Source organism: Heterodontus francisci, unplaced genomic scaffold (assembly GCF_036365525.1).
Source record: "Heterodontus francisci isolate sHetFra1 unplaced genomic scaffold, sHetFra1.hap1 HAP1_SCAFFOLD_58, whole genome shotgun sequence".
Taxonomy (NCBI): domain Eukaryota; kingdom Metazoa; phylum Chordata; class Chondrichthyes; order Heterodontiformes; family Heterodontidae; genus Heterodontus; species Heterodontus francisci.
Genome location: NW_027142006.1, coordinates 2,098,858 through 2,123,633, shown reverse-complemented (window position 1 = coordinate 2,123,633; position 24,776 = coordinate 2,098,858). Strand labels below are relative to the sequence as shown.

The 24,776-nt window shown below is 45.7% G+C and overlaps 3 non-coding genes across 3 annotated transcripts; all 3 read left to right on the top strand.

The window, feature by feature from the left end:
- Nucleotides 1-34: 34 nt before the first annotated feature.
- trnal-uaa (transfer RNA leucine (anticodon UAA)) lies at nt 35-117 on the top strand. The gene has a single exon. It is a non-coding gene; the product is annotated as a tRNA-Leu (tRNA).
- Nucleotides 118-3,861: 3,744 nt separating this feature from the next.
- On the top strand, nt 3,862-3,944 carry trnal-cag (transfer RNA leucine (anticodon CAG)). Its single transcript has one exon. It is a non-coding gene; the product is annotated as a tRNA-Leu (tRNA).
- Nucleotides 3,945-21,498: 17,554 nt separating this feature from the next.
- trnar-ucu (transfer RNA arginine (anticodon UCU)) lies at nt 21,499-21,589 on the top strand. The gene is given in 2 exon segments: nt 21,499-21,535; nt 21,554-21,589. It is a non-coding gene; the product is annotated as a tRNA-Arg (tRNA).
- The last annotated feature ends 3,187 nt before the right edge of the window (nt 21,590-24,776 follow it).

The window sequence follows — 24,776 nt, the reverse complement described above, 5'->3', positions numbered from 1 at the left end:
ACATTAAATTTCATTTTCAGTGCTGGGTTGATGTACCAGAATGGCCGAGTGGTTAAGGCGTTGGACTTAAGATCCAATAGACATGTGTCTGCGTGGGTTCAGACCCCACTCCTGGTATCTGTGCTTACAAAATGTTACTTATTCTTTCCCTGACTTTTGCCTTGCACCATCATCTCTTCTGTCATTTAATCACTCTTGCCTTCCAACTGATCACAGCTTCCTATTATTTGATCTGCCCCAGCACCGTTCCTTGGCTCTGCGCTTGCTTATAAACTGGTAAATCTTTAACTTAATCTCCTCTGTACCCTGACAATGACCTTCTCATCCTTCCTGGATTGTGGTTCCTCACAGGATCCGCTGCCTCTCCGACTCCCCTCCAGGTAACTGAAGGCCCTGAGCCTTGGTCTCGCTTTATACGCTAGCTGGTAGTTGATTCCTTGCAGGTCTGCCACCGCTCAGGAGAAGCTCAAGACCCAGATCAAGCAAAGTATCAAGAGGAATGTGAACAAAGGCTCCCTGGTGCAGAGCAAGGGACAGGGAGCCTCCGGCTCCTTCAAAATCAGCAAGAAGGAAAACCCAGGGAAAAGTGGGAAAGAAGGTGAAGAAACCAGCAGCCAAGAAATCTTTAGTGAAGAAACCAGCAGACAAGAAATCTTCAGTGAAGAAACCAGCAGACAAGAAATCTTTAGTGAAGAAACCAGCAGACAAGAAAGTGACAACAAAGAAAGTAACAGCCAAGAAAACGAGCAGCAAGGCGGCGGCAACGCCAAATAAGGTGGTGAAGAAAGCAGCGCTTCAGAAAAATTCTCCTGCGAAGAAGGTCAAAAAAGGCAAGAGTGCGGCGGGCGGAAAGGCGCTGAAGAAAGTGCAGACATGGAAGAGCAAGGTCAAGCCGAAAGCAGCGAAGTCTCAGAAAGCAGGGTCTGGAAAGAAGTGAAAGCGCGGGAAACTTGTAAACATCTGAACACAAAGGCTCTTCTCAGAGCCACCCACATCTCTCAGGAAAGAGCTGATCCCCTGATCAAATGATCCCTGTCCAGGCCCCGCCTGCAGATTCCACATGGAAATGATTTGGAGTAAATCCAGGATCCCTGGTGACTCCCCTCCACCCAGCCCTTTCCCCACTCTCTGTCATAAAACAAAGGGATGTCCGGCCCTCACTCTAACTGGGGATGTGTTCGGTGCAGTCTCAGTTCACAAATTCAGTGGGAGAGTTTGTAAGACAGTAACACTGGCGGAGAAACCCCACCTCACAACTCAAACCCCAACACATGAGTTTCTCCAATTCAGCTGGAGTCGGGTGACAACAGGAGCTGGGATAGGCTGTGATCGGGAATGTTCGGAATGGATTTGTTCGGGGAGGAACGTACCTGGAATCTCCGAAAATAATAGTTCCTTATTTCCCCAGATGACACATTCTGCAGTGAGAATGAAAAGTCTCTTCACTGCTTCACATTTACTAATTGTTTGGTTCGAGATGAATAATGAGTCAGAGAGTAATGACAGGATCTGAAGCTTCTCTCACACCAGCCCTTGAATGACTCAGTGTGAAGTGTCCAATATGTGAAGCTACTGCCAGGGTTTGTCAAACTGAACAGTTTCAGCTCAGTTACTGGGGGCCTGGAATCCCCGCAGTTTGACTCTGTCTCTGATTGGTCACCCGCTTCTCAATGCAATTCTTAACCAATAGGAGATTCACATATAAGTAAATAGAAGTTCTCATTGGCTTAGATTTTCCAATTGGAAAAAGCCTGGCAATTCCAGAGCCAGAAGGAATTGAAGTGATGGAAAATTTCAATTTTCAGGCAACAATTTTAAAACCTCTCATTTTATGTTCTGTTTTACTGTATTTACCGTCACAAAATCCTGACGCGATTTTAGGAATCGTTTTCATTTGTCAATCTGTTAACTGTAAGCGGCGGGAGGAAGGTCCAGTACAGCAATTTAAAACGGGACAAATATCAGCTTCCACTCTGTAAAAGGAACACATTAGCGACTAACCGCTTCTCACAGGCTTCTCGGGGACTGACAGAAACGAGCGGTTTCTGATCTTTTCTCCTGAAAGAGGCGGATAATGCTGCAGGGAGCAATGAACTGCCCTTCACTTTCTGGCTGCTAATACACCCCTGACTTTAAACAGTTCAAACAGCGACTGATGCTTCTGCCGGAAAATGAGCAGATTCACCAGAATGATCCCGGTCATCATGGCCAAAGACATCCAGCTGGCCCGCCGCATCCGCGGGGAACGCACCTAAAACCCAGCTTCAGTAACAAGTGTAACAAGGGCTCTTTTCAGAGCCACCAAATCAGCAAAGGAAAGAGCTGCCATCTCTGTTCATCATCAAACCCATTAGATTGGAGGGGCGGTCACATGGTTTCTGTTTTGTCACATCACTTTCCCGAAAGGCCTGTCGGACTGAGAGCTGATCTGGAATTTAGAAAGCAGCATTACCGGAGACTCATTGCTGCTCAGCACAATCTCAACCCCGCTCCTGGGATCCGTTAGCTGGCATTTGGGGAAATGAAATGGATTCCAGTTTTATGTGGAAGGCATTAATGGAGCCGGGTCCGTTCACATGAGGGTTATTTACAAACATTACCCAATGAGTTCACTAATATTTGAATCCATTGGAGATCAGTACACAGGATATGTAAGGCAGCTCGGTCACTCTGACTGAAACCGCCAGTTCCCCGGCGCTGCAGACCCTGACACTGCGGGGAGAGAATCCCCGACTCTATCCCGCCGCCGGGGGAAACAGACAGCTCTGTGTCTGGAGAATAGCGAGGGCTGGGGGGAAGGCACATCTGAAAGCGCTGCAATGGACTCAGCTCCTGTGTGTGAACAACTCTCACTGATTCCGTCCTCTGGGAACAGTGCGGTCTAAACAGATCAGGTTAGGAGAGAAACACACAGCCCGAGAATGGCCTCTTTCTTCCTGCATTTACTCTGTTCTGGGAGCAGATTCTCATTGAGAAGTGGCGCTCAGATCACCAGAGAGAAAAAAAAGACACAATTCAAACTGTCCAAATGAAAAACAGAGAATTAACCCAGACACTTCCATGATTAAATTAATTCATCAGCTCCGAACCAGTTCCCGTTAATGTACCGGGATAATCTCGGGATTTATCAAATCGAATTCAGCGGGATTTATTAAATTGTTGAATCTGACACCCGGTAGTTCAGTTCTTCACTTAACTAGAGGGGGAGATGTGTGAGCAGAGAAACAGAGCGAAATCCAGAGAGGGAACTGAAAACACACCTGGACAGATGTGAACAGGTCAATCCACTGTGACAATAACTCCATCTCTGACTCCTTCCTGACAGTAACCAGTCCTTTCACAGAGACTGTGAGTGGCTCTGAAAAGAGCCATTGGTTTATTAGATGACATTTTGGCCGCTTTACTTTTTCTGGGAGCTCTTGAGTGCTGGATTTCTTGGGCAGCAGCACGGCCTGGATATTAGGCAGCACCCCGCCATGAGCGATAGTCACCCCTCCCAGCAGCTTGTTGAGCTCCTCGTCGTTGCGGACGGCCAGCTGCAGGTGTCTGGGAATGATGCGGGTCTTCTTGTTGTCCCGGGCCGCGTTACCGGCCAGCTCGAGGATTTCAGCTGTCAGATACTCGAGCACAGCAGCCAGATCGACCGGGGCTCCGGCACCCACACGCTCAGCATAGTTACCCTTTCTCAGGAGCCTGTGAACACGGCCCACCGGGAACTGCAGTCCAGCCCGGGAGGAGCGAGACTTGGCCTTGGCCCGAGCTTTCCCGCCGGTCTTTCCTCTTCCAGCCATTTCCACAATCTCACAAATACTTTCACAAAGAATGAATAATTTCCTTAGCATTGATAGCATGCCGCAGGCAGTCAGGATGGCCGAGCGGTCTAAGGCGCTGCGTTCAGGTCGCAGTCTCCACTGGAGGCGTGGATTCGAATCCCACTTCTGACAAGTTGTGTTTTGACTGAACTGGAGGCGTTTGGGAGCAGCGGTAAAAAGCAAAGAAAAATCAGGTAAGAACATGGGCAAACAAAATAACAATGGACCCAAAGATGTTGCATGAAAACATTAGAGTCAGAGGCAACTGAGCAAACAGCAGGGCACAGAAAAGATCAAAAATGTAACCTTTGTTTCGGTTTGGAAGATGTTGCCAATATCCTGAAAGAATACATCACTGTCTTCCCGAATGAGAGGGTGATGCAGATATTGTTATTAAGGAGGAGGAGTGTGAAGTATTGGACGTGATAACTAAAGTAGAGAGGAAGTCTTAATTGGATGAGCATCCTTGTATGTGGATAAATCACCAGGACCAGATGAAATGTACCCCAGGCTGTTGAAAGAAGCCAGGGAAGAAATAGTGGAAGGTCTGACCATCATTTTCCAATCCCTCACTGGATACAGGTGTGGTGCCAGAGGATTGGAGGTCTTGTAACGTTGCAATAAAAGCAAAATACGAGGCAGATCAAGCAGGGCTGATCCTTTTGAGTAGAGAAACAGGGCTGAATTCCCTGAACCAGTGCTACAGCTTTCAGAATAGAAGGAGCCTATACACACCTGATGGGTTCCACTTAAACAAAAGAGCTGGAGGTGTTGACGGTCAGAACAGATAAAATGTGGAGGAGTGTTTGAAGCAGATGCTGTGTGGTTACTGTAGTTGTACTATGGCGTTATTTCAAGGAGGTGATTCTGAATGTAATGGATCAACGTGGACCCGTCCAAGGCAAAGGTTCTAAGCTTCTCTGTGGTCCAGCCTGGTTGAATCGAACTGAAGCAAACAAATCATCCAGAAATGGAAAATAAATATCAGGCCATGAAAGCACAGAATTCAGATGGATGCAATACCAGATGGTATGGCAAGAGTGTAAAACAGCAACAGACTGGTGAATAAAACTTTCCCATTGAATGAGACAAGAGAAGAGAAGGGTAATAATAGTGTCAGGTGAGTTGTGACACTATTCACATTCCACCTTGATCTGAATAGGACTGTTGAAGGGAGTGATTGAGAAGAATAGAGGAGAAATGAAAAGAAAGGAGAAATAAACAAAAGGTCTTTTGATTTTAGAATGCTTGTTTTTGGAAATGACAGACTGTAAAGTGTGTGTGTCAGAAGATATAGAGCGAAGTTGGATATGACAAGATCACAGGAAAGTTGTGCCCTGAGACAAGGTGTGTGTTGACAGGAAAGCTGCTTTCTTTTGCACAAAATGTAATTTATTCATATAATTTGTGCAATTACATTGCAAAGCAGTTCAAATTTAATATTACATAAGGTACAATACAGATCAGTGTCCTTCAATAATGCACATGATGTATCTCACTATCCCTGCCTGCACAGGTTATATTTACAGTATTTACATTACACATCAAACATTCTCTGGTGCAAACAGTCCGAGGGGTTTTACACGGGTTCCAGCCCCTCACTGTACTATGGCCTACTGGGGCCTCAGACTGCAGCCTTTCCCCATTGAGTCTCAATGGTGGCTTCCCCAAGCTTGAATGCCGTCCCACAGCACATAGTCTTGGACGTTGCAATGTGCCAGTCTGCAACACTCGGTCATGGACAGCTCTTTGCACTGGAATACCTGTCCCACGGCCGGGCTCGTTCTCAATAGAGATCATTTCAAATGAACATTTCCCAAATCCGTGCTTTCTCTCTCGCAATAAAGAGAACAGGATGTCTAGCAGATTCAGTGTGAGACAATAACACTGCCGGGTAAAGGCCGCTTTCCAACTCCAATCTTAACACAGGAGATTCCCCAAACAGCTACAGTAAGGTGTTGTAAACTGCTGGAAGCGGATGTGTGTGGAAATGGTGATGTTACTGAGGAGGTTTCTTCGTATAGAATGGACTGTGTTTAGGTGGGAATATTACTGAGTGTTAATTGGATCGGGACCATATTTAAAAGCTCCGGCTTTCTGGAAAGCCTTGACTATGAAGGCCGAGTCTGGAAGGGTTTGTGTGGAGAGCTGGGTTTCGGTTCTACTGTTAATAAAGGGTTTGAAATTGGCAGCCCGGAGGAAACTGGAGGTGGAGCTGAAAGATGAGGGGCCGTTCTCTCTCTGTCTGTCACTCTGGGTGTATCCTCCATCTAGCTCTCTGTTTAATCTTCACTCTTGTCTCGTCCCCTCCCTGCTCTCACTCTGCCTTTCTCAGCCACGTCCGGGTGGCCTGTAAAAAAAGGAGCCTGACGGAATCAGTCTCTTTTATTGTGCACTGATTTGAGGCAAGAATCAACATGTCTGGCAGTAAACAAGAGTATGCTCCAGGCTGGCAGTATGTTAGAATCCATGAGGAAAGGCATCATCACCCTCATCGACAAGCGGAAGGGGGAGCAGACAGAAATAAGAAATTGGTGGCCCATCTCACTGCTTAATGCTGACTATAAGATTCTGTTAAAAGTCATAGCCAGTCGATTCAAGTCTGCTCTGGAGTTGGTGATTCACCCTGATCAGACCTATACTACACCAGGCAGAACAATCTCTGATAGCATTGCGCTACTCAGGGATATGATCACCTATGTACGGGACAGGAGGGTGGACACCTGCCTCATCAGCCTGGACCAGGAGAAGGCTTTTGACAGGATATCGCACACTTACATGATGGATGTGCATTCCAAAATGGGGTTTGGGGAGGGAATCTGCAATTGGGTCAAACTACTCTCCACAAACATCAGTAGTGCAGTCTCAATCAATGGGTGGGAATCAGAAAGTTTCCCGATCCAATCTGGAGTCAGACAGGGCTGTCCTCTCTCCCCTGTCTTGTTTGTTTGCAGTATTGAACCCTTTGCTGAGTCTATTAGGAAGAATGCGAGCATCAGAGGGGTGACAATCCCAGGCAACGGAGGCACTCAGGTTAAAACCTCCCTGTGCATGGATAACGTCGCCGTTTTATGCTCGGATCCACTGTCTGTGCGCAGACTAATGAGCATCTGCGACCAGCTCGAACTGGCCTTGGGAGCCAATGTTAAACATGGCAAGAGCGAGGCCATGTTCTTTGGGAACTCGGCTGACCGATCCTTTGTCCCCTTCACCGTTAGGTCAGATTACCTGAAGGTGCTGGGGATATGGTTTGGAAGGGCTGGGACGTGCACCAAAACCTGGAAGGAGCGAGTAGCCAGGGTCCAACATAAGCTGAGCATGTGGGAGCAGCGATCTCTCTCCATTATGGGTAAGAACCTGGTCATCAAGGGCGAGGTGCTCACATTGCTGTACGTGGTGCTGGTCTGACCCATACCGCATTCCTGCGCTGTGGCGATCACCTGAGCCATTTTCCGCTTCATCTGGGGATCCAAAATGGTCCGAGTCCGGAGGGACACGATGTTCAAACCTCTGGATAAGGGCGGGAAAAATGTACCCAACGTCGCCCTCATCCTTCTGGCTACCTTTGTGTGTGTAGATCCCCAGTTTGCAAACTTCAAGTGTCACTACGTGCTGAGGTTCTATCTGTCCCCGGTTTTGCAAAGGATGGGCCTGGTCATATTGCCGCGGAATGCTCCATCCAGTTGGACTGTGCCATATTGCCTATCCTTTTTGGAAAAGTTTCTGTGGAAAAACACCTTTGACCACCAATCCATCAGGCAGTGGTCTGCACGGAATATCCTCAATGCCCTACGGGAAAAGGAGATGGTGGATCCTGTCGGATGGTCCCCTGAGCAGAAGTCCAAAGTCATTTGGCAGAATGCCTCATCACCAGAACTTTCAAACAAGCACCAAAATGTAGCCTGGCTGATGATGAGAAGAGCCCTCCCCGTCAGATCCTTCCTGCACACCCGAAGTCTCACCCCATCCACACGCGGCCCTCGAGGTGGCTGTGGTGGAAAAGAGACGTTGCCCACCTCTTTCTGGAATGTGTCTTTGCAAAGCAGGTGTGGAAGAGATGCAATGGTTTTTTGTCGAGGTTCATCCCAAGCAGCTCTGTAGCACAGGAGTCTGTGCTCTGTGGGCTGTTCCCAGGGACGCACACCGAGATAAACATCAACTGTTGCTGGAGGACTATCAATTCGTTGAAAGACGCTCTTTGGTCTGCCCGAAACCTGCTGGTCTTCCAGTGCAAAGAGTTGTCCACGACCGAATGTTGCAGACTGACACATTCCAAGGTCCAGGACTACGTGCTGAGGGACGCACTAAAGCTTGGGGCAGCTGCAGCAAAGGCTCAATGTGGAAAGACCACTGTATAAGGTCCCCTCACCAAGCTGAACTGAGGGGCTGGATCCATGGGAAACCACTCGAACTGTAGCCAGAAAATATTTGTTTGCTGTAAAATGTACATGGCATGACAATGAAATGGAAGGGTTGTGAGGCAACTCACTCCTGTATTGAAGGAAACTGATCTCCTTTGCACTCTCTGTATTGTTTGACTTGGTGCTTTTTGGAACTGTTTTGTAATGTATTTTTTTTTACAGATTTTTATGAATAAAGTATATTTTGGAAATTAATAAAAGAAAGTCTGGCAGAGGTAAAGGAGGGAAAGGACTGGGCAAAGGCGGAGCAAAGCGGCACCGCAAAGTGCTTCGTGATAATATCCAGGGCATCACCAAACCAGCAATCCGCCGCCTGGCTCGCCGTGGCGGGGTCAAGCGGATCTCGGGTTTGATCTGTGAGGAGACTCGCGGGGTGTTGAAGGTTTTCCTGGAGAATGTGATCAGGGATGCGGTCACCTACACTGAACACGCCAAGCGCAAGACGGTCACTGCCATGGATGTGGTGTACGCTCTGAAACGGCAGGGCCGCACTCTCTACGAATTCAGCGGCTGAACAACTCGACCCTTTCCAGCAAACACAACAAAGGCTCTTCTAAGAGCCACCCACCGCCTCACAGAGAGAGCAATGACCTGGAAACGGGAGCTGGGATAGGCTGTTTAGAACTGTCTAGAATAAATCTGTGCTGTGTTCGAGATACAAAACTGGAATCCCCAAATTTGACATTTCATTTGCAGCAAGGATGTGCAGTGGATTTGATTTTCTGAACGGGCTGTGTAAACAGCGCCTGAGGCTCTACAGTTAGTTATTTCTCCAGTCGACACATGCCCTCAGTGAAAAGCCACATCACTCCTCCAGAATCACTCATTGTTTTCATAGAATTTCAAAATGATTTCGCTGCAATGAGGGAATCCGGGAGTTTTGCAGCAGCCATCGCTGGAACCAGACCCACTTGTGATGTTATTTCCCCCGAGACAGTGTTTCCTGCACTGAAACTGACAGGGTTTGTGAAACTGATCAGTTTCAGCTCAGTCATTCAGGGACCTGGAATTCCCGCAGTTTGAGCCCGCGCTATCCAGAGCCCACTTCTGATTGGTCACCCTCTTCCCATTCGCATGTCTTAACCAATTGCCGAGCCTCGAATTAGAAAATACAGCAAATCATTGGCTTAAATTGTCGTCGTGACAGAAAGGTTGAATTCAAAAAAGCCGCCAATTTCAGTGTTGGGCAAAATCGAATTACTCAACGAATCTCAATAACGAAATTGGAGGCACATTTTAGACTTACCCCGATTTTCCTTTCCATCGATTGGGGTGCTAATTCACTCGGGTGCGTTTGTTAATACTAACTGTAATCCTCAGATCCATTTAACATTTCAGTAATCCTATTAAATACAAAAGGAATTTTATGATTGAATTTCCATTGGAATATAGTGAAATAGTATCCCGATCGATGGAAAGGAAAATCGGGCAGAGGATAAAATGTGCTGCCAATTCGTTATTGTGATTTGTTTATATAACTGACCAGGACTGACTTCACCCGAACACAGCTACTAGCTCCCACCGGACTGACCGTTCTCCCCCCTCTGCAACTCGCTTTCTCCCCCTCCTCCCTACTGGTGAAATTCCGCACTCTGTCTGTTCGCTCTCCGCACCCCCACCCCCCACCCTGTCCCAGCCCAGCCCACAGCTACTAGCTCTGGCCGTGACACTCGCTCCCACATTTCTTCACCAGGCGCCACCTGTAGAAGCAGGAGGGCCGCAAGGGGTGACAGGGCGACGGAGGAGTGAGTGGCTGAGAGGAGGGAAGCGGCGCGGCCTGGAGCGAGTGGCCAGAGAGTGGGGTGGTGCGAAGCGAGGAACAACTGGCCAGGGGAGTGGGGGGGTGGGGGAGCAGCGAGGTCTGGAGCGAGCGGCTGAGGGGGGGGAATCGTCGAGGCCTGGAGTGAGTTGCCGAGGGGGGAGAGCTACAGCTTCAAAATCTCCCATTCAGCCACTTCCTCCAGCCAAATGGTGGGGGGATGGGGTGGCTAGATACCCAATGACGCTTTATCACGCATGCACGAAGATGGATTTGTTGCGGAAATGTGATGACGTTGGCGCTGCAAAATGACATCATCCCGTGCACGCGCCACTCAATCCTGGCAAGATGTCAAAAATCACTGTGAGTTTTTGGGACTTTTCAGTGCACTCCTCTTTCTTTAGTTGCCTCTTACCTTAATGTATTGAAGAAACATCTTTGGGTCCATTTTCATTTTACTTATCAACATTCTTCCAAGTTCTCCCTTCACCGCTGCTCCCAAATCCCTCCAGTTCAGTCAAAACACAACTTGGTAGATTTGGGATTTGAACACACGCCTCCAGAAAACACTACGACCTGAACACAGCCCTTTCGACCACTCGGCCATCTTGACTGTTTCAAGCTTACGACAAAAGCTGAGAAATTATCCATTCTTTGTGAAAGTATTTGTGAGATTGTGGAAATGTCTGGAAGAGGAAAGACCTGCAGGAAAGCTCGGTCCAAGGCCAAGTCTCGCTCCTCCCGGGCTGGACTGCAGTTCCCGGTGGGCCGTGTTCACAGGCTCCTGAGAAAGGGCAACTATGCTGAGCGTGTGGGTGCTGGAGCCCCGGTCTATCTTGCTGCTGTGCTCGAGTACCTGACCGCTGAAATCCTCGAGCTGGCCGGTAACGCGGCCCGGGACAACAAGAAGACCCGCATCATCCCCAGACACCTGCAGCTGGCCATCCGCAACAACGAGGAGCTCAACAAAGCTGCTGGGAGACGTGACCATCGCTCAGGGCGGGGTGCTGCCTAATATCCAGGCTGTGCTGCTGCCCAAGAAAACCAGCGCTCAGAGCTCCCAGAAAAAGTAAAGCGGCCAAAATGACATCTAATAAACCAAAGGCTCTTTTCAGAGCCACCCACAGTCTCTGTGAAAGGTCTGGTTACTGTCAGGAGGGAGTCAGAGATGGAGTTATTGTAACAGTGGATTGACCTGTTGCACATCTGTCCAGCTGTGTTTTCATTTCGCTCTGTTTTTCTGCTCACACATCTCCCCCTCGAGTTAATTGCAGAACTGAACTACAGGGTGTAGAATCAACAATTCCCAGGAGCGGGGGGTGAGATTGTGCTGAGCAGCAATGAGCCTCCAGTAATGATGCTTTCTAAATTCCAGATCAGCTCTCAGTCCAACAGGCCTTTCGTATTTTAAATATCACAACAGAGCTGTGCGGGGGTGAGCGCAGCCTCAGCTGCACCGAGTCTCAGGGGCTCTCAGGACCCCAATCAGAGCCACCAGGCCTGGCGGGCGTGCAGCAAGGACCCGGGGGAGGGAGGGTGCACCATTAAAGTGATGGTGCAGCACCTCCCCCATCCTCGCCGCCACTTCCCGGTTTCTTCTCCCGTTTATCTCAACATTAAGAAGACGCTTTTGCTCTGGACTACACTGGTTATAAAGTAAGACCCAACTTTGTCTCTGAAAGTGATGAATAGCAGCAACAACAGCAGAATCCAACCCCTGCAGTTACATGTGAACTTGCTGATGTTGCAGCAGATTGAATGACTGAGTGAATCCCTTCCCACACACATGGCAGGGGAACGGCCTCTCCCCAGAGTGAATGTGTTGGTGTTTCAGCAGATCATTACTGCTTTTCAAGCTCTTCTCACAGTCAGGACATTGAAAAGGTCTCTGATCAGTGTGAACAAGTTGATGTTCAGTGAGGTTGGATGACTGAGTGAACCCCTTCCCACACACGGAGCAGGTAAATGATCTCTCCCCAGTGTGAACTCACTGGTGTTTCAGCAGGTTGACTCTGGCTGGGTTCAGTACTACACTCACTGGTTCCTCTCTCTGTCTTCCCCTGAAGGTGCTGATTCTGACTGTATGTATGTGCTCTCTCCCCCTCCGACCCTCCCTGTCCAATGTAGTATCTCCCAGTTTTGGTGATGTGCTCTCCCTGACCTGTCTCCATTTCTCCTTCTTATACAGACTTGCCCTGACTGTCACTATTTCATAGAATCATACAGCACAGAAGGAGGCCAATCGGTCTTTTGTGCCTGTGCTGAATCTGTGAAAAAAATGATGCAATTAGTCCAACCCCCTGCCTATTTCCCCATAGTCCTGGAGAAATTCACTTTGAAATATTTGTCCAATTCCTTTATGAAAGTTATAATTGAATCTGTTTCCACCTCCCTGTCAGACAATTCATTCCAAATCCGAAGCAGTTACTGGGAAAAAGATCTCTCCTCACCTCCCCTTGGCATTTTTGGCCAACAATCCCAGCTTCACCACCCTGTCCAGAGAACTGAAACCCCTCATCTCTGGTATCATTCTCGTAAATCTCCTCCAAACTGTCTCAAAAGCTTTGATGTCCTTTCTGAAACCTGGTGCCCAGAACTGGACACATTACTGTAGCTGAGATCGAGCCAGCGAAGCCCACATCCCACGAACGGATAAAAAAACGCTCCCTGCTAAATCCCCAATTCTTATCCATTTACAGACGCTCCTTGCCCAGTCCCCAAATCTTATTCATTTAGAGACGCTCCCTGCCCAATCCCCAATTTCTATCCATTTACAGACGCTCTCTGACCAGTTGACCTTGCTGGCGGGCAGTTTCGGGAAGCCTCACAGGGAAAAGCTTCACCGCCACCCGCAGGGACACAAACGGGATCGTTCCATCCTATTGTGGCCTTGACGCCCTGCTCCAGCTGTGTGCACCCGCTACGGGCGCGGTCTCCCTGCACTTTGTGAATATTCCGCTCCAGCTGCAGATGGAGCTCAGCCACTACCGCGCCTGCTCCTTATCAGAGACAAGGCAAATTCTGGAGCGCAGAGCATTCTGTGGTACCACAACTGTCATTAATGCCAATCTCTGACATGATAATCAGGTTTTATTTCCTACATTTCATTTCCTGGTATGTTAGTGCGTGTTTTATTTTGTACCTGTCAGTGCCTGGGAGGAGAGAGTCAGCTTCACTTTGTAGCCGTGAATTTCTGGTGTGAGAATGTGGGTTCTTACTCTGTATGTTTCAGTTGTCGGTTTGTGACTGTTTCTGCTATTGCTATGTGAGCTAAGTTTGTGGAAAGAGATGCAGTGGTTTTTGTCGATCTTCATCCCAAGCAGCTCGGTAACACAGGAGTCTGTGCTCTCCGGGCTATTCCCAGGGACGCACACCGAGACAAACATCAACTGCTGCTGGAGGACTATCAATTCGGTGAAAGACGCCCTTTGGTCTGCCTGAAACTTGCTGGTCTTCCAGCGAAAAGAGTTGTCCACCACCGAATGTTGCAGACTGGCACATTCCAAGGTCCAGGACTACGTGCTGAGGGACGCACTAAAGCTTGGGGCAGCCGCAGCAAAGGCTCAATGGGGAAAGACCACAGTGTAAGGTCCCCCCACCAAGCTGAACTGAGGGGCTGGATCCATATGAAATCCCTCGAACTGTATCGGAGAAATTTTGTGCGCTGTAAATGTAAAAATGTATATGGCATGACAATGAAATGGAAGGGTTGTGAGGCAACTCATGATTGTACAGAAGGTAACTGATCACCTTTGCACTGTTTGTATTTTTTGACTTGATGCTGTTTTAAACTGTTTGGGAATGTAATTTTTACAGATTTTTATGAATAAAGTATATTTTGGAAATAAAAAATAAATGTGAGTTTCACCACATATCTTTCAACAAATTGTATGTGAACATCAGCTTTTGTCCAGATCTATCAGTTTCTGATATAGAGTCATAGAGTTATACAGCACAGAAACAGGCCCTTCAGCCCATTGAGTCTGTGCTGGCCATCAAGCACCTAACTATTCTAATCCCATTTTCCAGTATTTGGCCCGTAGCCTTGTATGCTATAGCATTTCAAGTGCTCATGTAAATACTTCTTAAATGCTGTGAGGGTTCCGGCCTCTACCACCTCTTCAGGGAGTGCGTTCCAGATTCCAACCACCCTCTGAGTAAAATTTTTTTCCTCAAATCCCATCTAAACCTCCTGCCCCTTACCTTAAATCTATGCCACCTGGTTATTGACCCCTCCGCTAAGGTAAAATGTTTCTTCCTATCTAACCCATCAATGCCCCTCATAATTTTGTAAACCTCAATCTTATCTCCCCTCAGCCTTCTCTGCTCTAAGGAAAACAACGCTAGCCTTTTCAGTCTCTCTTCATAGCTGAAATGCTCCAGCCCAGGCAACATCCTGGTGACTCTCTTCTGTACCCTCTCCAGTGCAATCACATCCTTCCTATAGTGTGGTGCCCAGAACAGTGCACAGTACTCCAGCTGTGACCTAACTAGCATTTTATGCAGCTCCGTCATAACCTCCCTGCTCTTATATTCTCTGCCTCGGACGATCTATATTGGCCTGTAATCTAAGGCTTTCCTCCTCACTATTTACGACACCACCAATTTTCATGTCATGTGTGAGAAAGGGTTTGATTCTATCCCTATCAGTATCCGTTACATGCATGTGTTTTTAATCTGCACCCCCTCTGTTTTATTCTCTGTACTTGTCAGCCTCTTGTAGGTGAGTCTGTGTTTTGCTCTTCATCTCTCAGTCTTCGAAGTATGAGCCTGGGTTTGTACCTAATTTTCTTTGTACCTTGCAGGACGGATATTGAAGAGAGGTTTTTACACATTAACTGCCAAATCCTGATAAGTGATTTTTGGGTTCCACACAGTATCTGTCAGTTTCTTGTCTAGGACTGTTGGTTTTACTCTGTCGATGGCATTTGCTGGTTTGTTAGTGTGGGGTTTACACTGTACCTGTCAGTTTCTCATATGTGAGTGTTGGTTTCACTTTGTATAGAATCATAGATCACAGAATACTTACAGCACAAAAGGAGGGATTCAGCTCATCGTGCTTGTGCTGCCTCTCTGCACAAGCAACTCAGCTCATGCCACATCCTCATGTATTCCATGAAAACCTGAATTTTTTCTCCCTTCAGATAATTATCATATATCCTTTTGAAAGCTATGGTTGAATCTTCCTCCGTCACACTCTCAGGCAGTAAATATCAGATCTTAACCATTTGCTGCATAAAAAAGGTTTTTCTTCATGTTGCCTTTGGTTCTTTTCCCATTCACCTTAAATCGGTGTCCTCTGCTTACTCAGCCATGCGTAATATTTCCCATTGCTTTCTCAGCACTGATGAATTGTGAGGTGGGAGACAGCCAAAAGTCCCACTGAGCTGCACTGACCCCCAGCTGAAAAAGAAATGAGATAAAGTTCAGTCTTTCACAGCGAGATGCTGCAGAGAGTTAAGAGTCCCGAATGAAAGAGAGCGTTTCTCATACTGTTGTTGAATTTCATTTCAAACACTCCTTGTACTCTCTGCGAATGAAGCCTAAAAAATGGAAAAACTAAATGGCGCTCAAACTCACAACCCTGAGATTAAAAGTCCCATGATCGACAGACTGAACTGAATATGTCACTTCTACTGTCCCTCTGTTTGGATGGATGCAACTGTATGCTCCAATGCAAGGGCAGCTTTCAAATCCTCCCATGGGTCCACACAGTTACATGTTGTGAACTCAAGCAAAGGAAATCTGCTCACTTCCAAAACTATCAGCAAATTGAAGCTGATTACGATCAACATCATCAGAGGTCAGAACTACCTGGTGAAAGAAGACTCCCTGAAGAAGGATCCACAATTATTCAAAGGCATCGACAAAGTGAAAAACAAGAAAATCGATGAGTCAATCCAAGCTAAACAGAAACACTGAAGAATTCCATTCCAGACCAGAACACAATTAGAGGCATTTTTTGTATTCAAAGCTGGGCATTAGTATTTAATAGTTGATATATAATTTTGAATATATTTGAATTTCTTTATTCATTTGGCACTGCTGAACATGAAGCAGTCTTAAATCATTTAATTTTTTTTGTAAAATCTGACTTACCAGATTAAAATATTAGAACAAGGGAGAAATTTCAAAGATTACTGGACCAGTAATCCAGATGCCTGGACTCAAGATCCAGTGACAGCCAGGACGTCAAGGCGGGAAACACTCCGCACTAGTCTGCAGTGAGCGATTCCATCGAAGGTAGAGCACAATCTCTTTAATATAAGAATGTATATTTTATAATAATTAATCACTCAAGACCTTCCTGGTCTCTGCATCTCAGCTGCTCTCTGGATAAACTTGCAGAAAGTATTTCAACCTGTAAAGCAGGAGTCTAGGGAATGTATAATGATATTTTCTCGCCTTCGGGCAATATTTTAATCAAAGAAGTGTGGGACAACCTGTCTGGGCACAACTCCATGAGTTTCTCTTTAACTAGTGACCTCACAATCACTAACTACTATGGTAACAATCTTCAGCTCATCACCTCCCGTACATAGCTCTAATCTTAATGTACATTTAAACAACCTTTCAAGTCCAGTTACAGTTTTTGTTGCCTTACCTGCACAAGCTTAAAAAGTGAAAAACGGAAGCAAGTTTAACTGAACATTCTGGTGGTCAGTTCGGGCACGGGAAAAAATGAAAGGACTCGGACCAGGTCGGATGTGGTGCTGTCAGGCTTGGGTCGGGTTTCATTTGCTGACCCGAGCAGGCCTTTAGTTACTGCTGCAACCTTATATTGTCACTTGACAATCTGTATATTTTGTTCATTTCAATTTTGTCGACAAGCTCTTTGAATCCAGTTCCCCGGTCCTCAAGCAGGCTCAGTTTGGAAATCGATTCCGCTTTCTGGAAGGCTGAAAGCAATCAATGACCTGAAACTAAAAATGGCAACAGAGAAGGGCTCGTCTGGGATTTGAACCCAGGATCTCTCACATATTAATCACTTATATACCCAAAGCGAGAATCATACCCCGAAACCAACGAGCCACCGTTGGCATGGTTTTCATTCGCTCCTGTGGAATTTCACTGGCACCCACAGCCGATCATGCATTTTTTTCAGATCAAAACAATATCCTACAAAGCTGAAATAAAAACAGAAAGTGCTGGAAATACTCAGCACCTCTGACAGCATCTGTGGAGAGAGAAACAGAGTTAACATTTCAGGGTTTTCACCTTTTGTTTGAGCCATCTTTTCAGACTGCTTCTGTCCATCCAATCTCACTTTTTACTCTATCCACATTCTAAGGGTGGTGCAGTGGTGAGCACTGCAGCTTCACAACTTCAATGACCCCGATTCAGTTCTGTATACTGCCTGTGTGGAGTTTGCAAGTTGTTTATGTGGGCTTCCACAAGGTACTCTGGTTTCCTCCCACAACGAAAGACTTGTGGGTTGATAGATAAATTGACTGTTGGAAATTGGCCCCAGGGTAGGTGATAGGAGAAATGTGGGGATGTGGTAGGGAATTCTGGGTTAACATAGGATTAGTATAAATGGGTGGTTGATGGTCAGTGCAGACTCAGTGGGCCAAAGGGCCTATATCAGTGCTGTCTATCTCGATAACCATTCTCTGAGCAAATGCATTTTTCATGAATTCCTCATTTCTTTTATTAACGACAATTTTATATTTCTGGCCCTTGCTTCATATGATACCACAAGTGGAATCATGTTTCCATCAACCCGATCAAACCCCTTCACTATTTCCTCATATTGCAATGTTTCTTTAACCCTGACAGACTGTGGAGTTTCTGCTGCTTGATTGCAGTTCTTGCTTCCCGCCAGTAGATGTCACCTCACTCCAATATAGTGAAGTTTACAAATGTGAGAGAGACACAACAGGAAATAATTGTTCTCATTATAGTGAATGTGTGGGATTTAGAAATACTAGGAGTGGAGACGAGTTATTATTGAATTTGTCAAACCAAACATATGTTATAATGTTGTGTTAAATCTGTCACTCTGTTGTGTTGATTCAGAGAGTGACATAGACTCATCGAGTCATTGGGTCATTTGTGGTATAGAAGGAGGCCATTCGCACCATCGAGTACAGGCCAGCTCTCCATGGAGCGATCCAGTCAGTCCCACTCGTCTGCTCGATCCCCCTAGCCCTGTAAATTTATTTCCTTCAAATGCCCATCGAAATTCCTTTTGTAACCAACGATTGTCTCCACTTCCTCCACCCTCGGGGGCAGCGAGTTACAGATCATTACCAATCACTGTGTAAAAAAGCTCTTCCGCACATTCCCCCTGCATCTCTTGTCCAAAACCTTCAATCTGAATCCCCTAGTCCTTGTACCAATAGTTAATGGGAACAATTTTTCCTTGCCAACTTATCTAAAACTGTCAGAGCCTTCGACACCTCTATCCATTCTCCCCTCAATCTCCTTTGATACAGGCAGAAAAAACCCTGTTTTTCTAACTTAACCTTGAAACTAAAACCCTCCATCCCTGGAACTAGACTGGTAAATCTCCTCTGCATCCTCTCAAGAATCCGCACATCCTTTCTAAAGATTGGTGAGCAGATCTGGATGCAACACTCCAATTGGGGCCTAACCAGAGTTCAGCATAACAACCCTGCTTTTGTACTCAATGTCTCTATTTATAAAGCCCAAGATCCCACATGCTTTGCTAACCACTCTCGCAATATGTCTTGCCAACTTCAAAGAATGATGGACATGTACTCCAGGTCCCTCTATTCCAGCACACTCTTCAGAACTGTAGCATTGAGTATATATTGCCTCTCCCTATTTCTTCTGCTAAAATGCATCACCTCACACTTGTCACTATTAAATTCCATCTGCCACCTATCTGCCCATCCTACTAGCCGATAACTATCCTATTTCAGGCAGTTCATATCATCCTCACTGTTTGCCACTCCTCCAAGTTTGGTGTCATCGGCATATTTTGAGATTCTACTCGATATTCCAAGATCCAAGTCATTAATCTGTAGCAAAAAAAGCAATGGTTCTAGCACTGACCCTTGGGGAACACCACTGTCGACTATCCTCCGGTCTGACCAAGAACCATTTCATATGACTCGCTGTTTTCTGTCCTTAAAACAATTTCCTATCCAAATGGACACTGACCCTCCTAATCCATGAACCTCAATTTTGTTAACCTCCCTTTTATGTGGTACTTTATAAAATGCTTTTGTAAAATCCATATAAACAACATCCACTGCATTCCCTTCATCAACTTTCTCAGATAGTGTATCAAAAAATGCAGTTAGATTCATCAAGCATGAAATTCCAATTATAAATCCATGCCCACTCTCCTTAATTAACTCAAACCTCTCCAAATGACTTGATTTGTTCCCTGACCTGTTGGTCTTGTGCTTATAGCAAGCTCACCACAGAGCATGTATTTGGCAATGTGACTGTCATTCATTTGGCCCAGTCAACAGAGCCGCCTCTGACTCAAGAGGGCAAACATGCCGCGGATCCCTGCACGCTGGTGTACTTCCTCATTCGGCACTCTGTCCTGCCAGGAGATGCCCAATATCCATCTGAGGCAGTGGAGGTGGAAGCTGTTCAGCCGCTTTTCTTGGCTTGTATAAGTTGTTGATGCTTCTCTACTATAAAGGAGGGTGCTGAGAACACAAACCTGGTACACGTGGAATTTTGTATTTTCGGTCAGTTTGCTGTCGGTTCACACCCGTCTTCTCAACTTTGACATGACAGCTGCAGCATTGACAATCCTGGTGCTGATTTCAGCATCAAGGGACAGATTGCTGGTGATTGTTGATCCAAGGTATGTGAAGCTGTTGACAACCTCCAAAGTGAGCTGGTCAGTGTTGATGGAAAGTGGAGTCTCTACGTCCAAGTCTCTACGTCCAAGTGGAGTCTTGCCAAAAGATGAATAGCTTGTCGTCAGCTCTGATATACAGGTGAACACCCCCATCTGAGTGACTGAAAGTGTACAATAGCAGCATGGAGAAGAATACACCAATTATAAAGGATGTGATAACTAGACAGTTAGAAAATCATGATATGATTGGGCAGAGTCAACATAGATTTATGAAAAGGAAAACAGGCTTGAAAAAACCCGTTGAGTTTTTTGAGGATGTTACCTGTAGAACAGATAAAGGAGAACCAGTGGATGCTTTGGTAATGTCCCACACAGGAGGTGAGTAAATAAAATTAGAGCACATAGGATTGAGGATAATATACTGGTATGGATTGAGAATTGGTTAACAGACCGAAAACAGAGAGCAGGAATAACGGGTCCTCCTCAGGATGGCAGGCTGTTACTATTGGGGTACTGCAAGGATCAGTGTTGGAGCCACAGATGTTAACAACCGAAATAAATGATTTGGATGTGGGGATTAAATGTAATATTTCCAAGTTTGCAGATGACACAAAGCTAGGTGAAGTGTGAGCTGTGAGAAGGATGCAGACAGGCTTCCAGGGAACCTGGAGAGGCTACGTGAATGGGAAAGAACATGGCAGATGGAATATAATGTGAATAAGTGTGAAGTTCTCCACTTTGGTGGAATAAACAGAAAGACAGAGTATTTCTTAAATGGTGAGAGGTTGGGAAGTGTTGATGTCCAAAGGGACCTGGGTGTCCTTGTTCATGAGACACTAAAAGCTCTTGTGCAGGTGCAGCAATCAATTAGGAAGGCAAATGGTATGTTGGCCTTCACACGAGGGGTCATGAGTCCAGGAGTAAAGATGTCTTGTTGCAATTGTATCGAGCCTTGGTGAAACCGCGCTGGAGTATTGTGTATAGTTTGGTCTCCTCATCTAAGGAAGGATATACTTGCCATAGAGGGAGTGAAACAGAGGGTCACCAGACTAATCCCTGGGATGGTGGGACTGAAACTGGGCCTGTAGTCCTTAAAGTTTCGAAGAATGAGAGGTGATCTCATTGAAACTGATAAAATTCTTACAGGGTGTGACAGTGTGGATGTAGATAGGATGTTTGCCCTGGTTGGTGAGTCTAAAATCAGGGGACCAAGTCTCAGAATAAGGAGTAGGCCATTTAAAACTGAGATAGGGTTGAAGTTCTACACTCAGACGGTGGTGAATCATTGGAATTCTCTACCCCAGAGAGCTGTGGCAGTTCAATCATTGAGCATGTTCAAGACAGAAATTGTTAGAAATCTTGATACTCATGACATCAAGGGATATGGGGATAGCACGGGAAAGGGGCGTTGAGGTAGATGATCAGCCATGATCGAACTGAATGGCAGAACAGGCTCGACGGGCTGAATGGCCTACTCCGATGTTCCTCTGTTCCTAAGAGAGTTGGCGCCAGCGCGCAGCCCTGCTTTACCCCACTGCTGATCTTGAAAGTGTCTGATGTTGCTCCACTGTAACTGATGGAACTGTGCATCTTCTCGTGGAAAGAAGAGATGATGCCCAAGAGTTCAGGAGGGCAGCCGAGTTTCCATCGCAGTTTGAAGAGTCCGTCTCTGCTGACAAGATCAAAGGCCTTGGTGATCTCTTTCAAAATATGTGCGGCTCTGTGGCGCAATGGATAGCGTGTTGGACTTCTAAATAATGATAAAGAAGGCATTCAAAGGTTGTGGGTTCAAATTCCACCAGAGTCAGATTTTGGACCAGAGACAGAAGAGCACGACGGAACAGAGAGTTAACAAGTGTGTCAAAAGCACCAACTCAGAGACAGAGCGAGAGAGAGAGGAGCACGGCAGGAGCGGAGCAGGGGTAAAAAAAATCAAGGAGTGACATCACAATGGAGAGTGAGAGCAGGGAAACAGAGAGCTGCTGGGGTGAGTTTACAGGATTTGGTTCTTGCTTCGGTGCAGTGGAAGGAGCTGTTTGGTGAGGATCCGGTAAGCTGTGACATCACAGGCAAGCAGGTAGTTGATTGGTTTGGAAAAAGCTGCATGTTTGATGAGGATCTGGTAAGTGATTAAGATCCATTTTAGTCCTAATGTTTAAAATAGTAAACAAACTAGTAGTAAGCTTAATAAAATATACAATAAAATAAACAATTGAATAAAATAATTAAGTAGTTAATAGAAACACGTTAAGGATGACAGGACAGGTGATGTGTCACAGCTGCAGCATGTGGGAGCTCCTGGATGCCAGAGTGATCCAGGGCAAACACATCTGTAGTAAGTGTTTGCGGCTCAAAGAGTGAGAAAAAAGGAATGTAGTGGTAGTAGGAGACAGTATAGTAAGGTGGATTGACTCTGTTCTCTGCAGCAAAGAGCAAGAGTCCAGACGGCTGTGTTGCCTGCCGGTGCCAGGATTCAGGACGTCTGCTCAGGGCTGGAGAGAAACATACAATGTGAGGGAGAGGATCCAGTCGTCGTGGTCCATGTCGGTACCAATGGCATAGGCAGGACAAGGTTAGAGGTTCTGCAAAGTCAGTATGAGGAACTAGGCAGCAAATTAAGTAGCAGAACCTCAAAGTTAATCATCTCTGGATTATTACCTGAGCCATGTGCAAATTGGCATAGGACAAATAAGATTAGAAAAATTAATGCGTGGCTCAAAGACTGGTGTGGTAGTAGTGGGTTCTGGTTCGTGGGGCATTGGCACCAGTACTGGGGAAAGTGGTGGCTGTACCGTTGGGACGGTCTACACCTGAACCGTGCTGGTGCCGTTGTTCTCGTGAGCCACATAACGAGGGAAGTAGAGACAGTTTTAAACTGAATCGTGGGGGCAAGGGATCAAATTTGGGAAGATATGGTGAATCAAGGAGGAGAGACAAGGCAAGAGAGAAAGGTATAAATATGGGAAATGATAAACAGACTGTGATAGGAAGGGACAGAATGTACAAATCTGAGAGTAAATCGACAGATAAGGCTAGAGGTGACAAAAATAATAAAAGGACAAAACTAAATGCTCTGCATCTGAATGCATGGAGCATTCGAAACAAAACAGATGAACTGAGAGCACAAATAGAATAAATAAGTACGATCTGATAGTCATTACAGAGACCTGGCTGCAGGGCGACATCGATTGGGATGTGAATATTGGAGGTTACATGGCATTTAGGAAGGACAGGAAGCTTGGAAAAGGTGGTGGGGTAACTCTGTTAATTAATGATGGTATTCGCGCAATAGGGAGGGATGACCTAAGTTCAGGAGATCACAATGTAGAAGCAGTTTGAGTTGAGATGAGAAATAATACAGGCAAGAAGTCACTTGTGGGAGTGGTGTACAGGCCACCTAACATTAACCACACTGCAGGATGGGGTATAAAAAAAGAAATAATGGCAGCTTGTCAGAAAGGTACAGCAATAATTATGGGGGATTTTGATCTCCATATAGACTGGAAAATTCTGATGGGCAGAGGTAGCCTAGATGAGGAGTCCATAGAATGTTTTTGGGATAATTTCTTGGAAAAATAAGTTCTGGAGCCAACCTGAGAGCAGGCTATACTAGACCTGGCATTGTGCAATGAGATAGGATTAATTAATGACCTCATAGTTAAGGTGCCCCTAGGTAGTAGCGATCATAATATGATTGAATTTTACATTCAGTTTGAGGGAGAGGAGAGTGGGTCCCAGACTAGTATTTTAAACTTAAATAAGGGCAATTATAAGGGCATGAAAGCAGAGCTAGCTAAAGTGAACTGGCAAATTAGGTTAAGGGATAGGTCAATAGAGATGCAGTGGCAGACATTGAAGGAAAATTTCAGAATACACAGAATAGATACATTTCAACCAGAAAGAAAAATTCCAAAGGTGGGACTCACCATCCATGTTTAATGAAAACAGTTAAAGATACTATCAAACTTAAAGAAAAAGCCTATAATTGTGCAAAGATGGGAGGCAGGTCAGAAGATTGGACAGAATATAAAAAAACCAGCAAAGAATGACTAAAAGATTGAAAAGGAAGGTAAAATTAGAGTACGAGAGAAAGCTAGCAAGAAATATAAAGACAACTAGTAAGAGTTTCGATAGATATTTTAAAAAGAAAAGAGTTAACAAAGTGAGTGTTGGTCCTATGGAAAGTGTGTCTGGGGAATTAATAATGGATAATTAAGAGATGACAGATGAATTGAACAGATACTTTGGATTGGTCTTCACTATTGAGGATACAAATAACATCCCAGTATTAGCTGTAAGTCAGGAAATGGAAGGGAGGGAGGAACTCAAGAAAATTACAATCACCAGGGAAGTGGTACTAAACAAATTGTTGGAGCTGCGGGCTGACAAGTCGCCAGGTCCTGAAGTGGCTAGTGAGATAGTTGATGCGCTGGTTTTAATTTTCCAAAATTCCCTCGCTTCGGGAAGGTTCTGTTAGATTGGAAAGTAGCGAATGTAATTCATTTATTCAAAAAGGGAGGGAGACAGAAAGCAGGAAACGACAGGCCAGTTAGCTTAACATCTGTCTTAGGGAAAATGTTAGGAGCGATTACTGAAGATGTTATAGCAGGGCATTTAGAAAAAATAAAGGTAATCAGGCAGAGTCAACATGGTTTTGTGAAAGGGAAATCATGTTTAACCAATTTTTTGGAGTTCTTTGAGGGAGTTACATGTGCTGTGGATAAAGGGGAACCGGTGGATGTATTGTACTTCGATTTCCAGAAGGATAAGGTGACATATCAAAGGTTATTGCAGAAAATAAAAGCTCATGGTGTCAGGGGTAACATATTGGCATGGATAGAAGATTGGCTAGCGAACAGGAAACAGAGAGTCAGCATAAATGGGTCATTTTCTGGTTGGCAAGAAGTAACGAGTGGTCCACAGGGATCTGTGCTGGGGCCTCAACATTCTACAATTCTCGAAATGACTTTGATGAAGGGACCAAAAGTATGGTT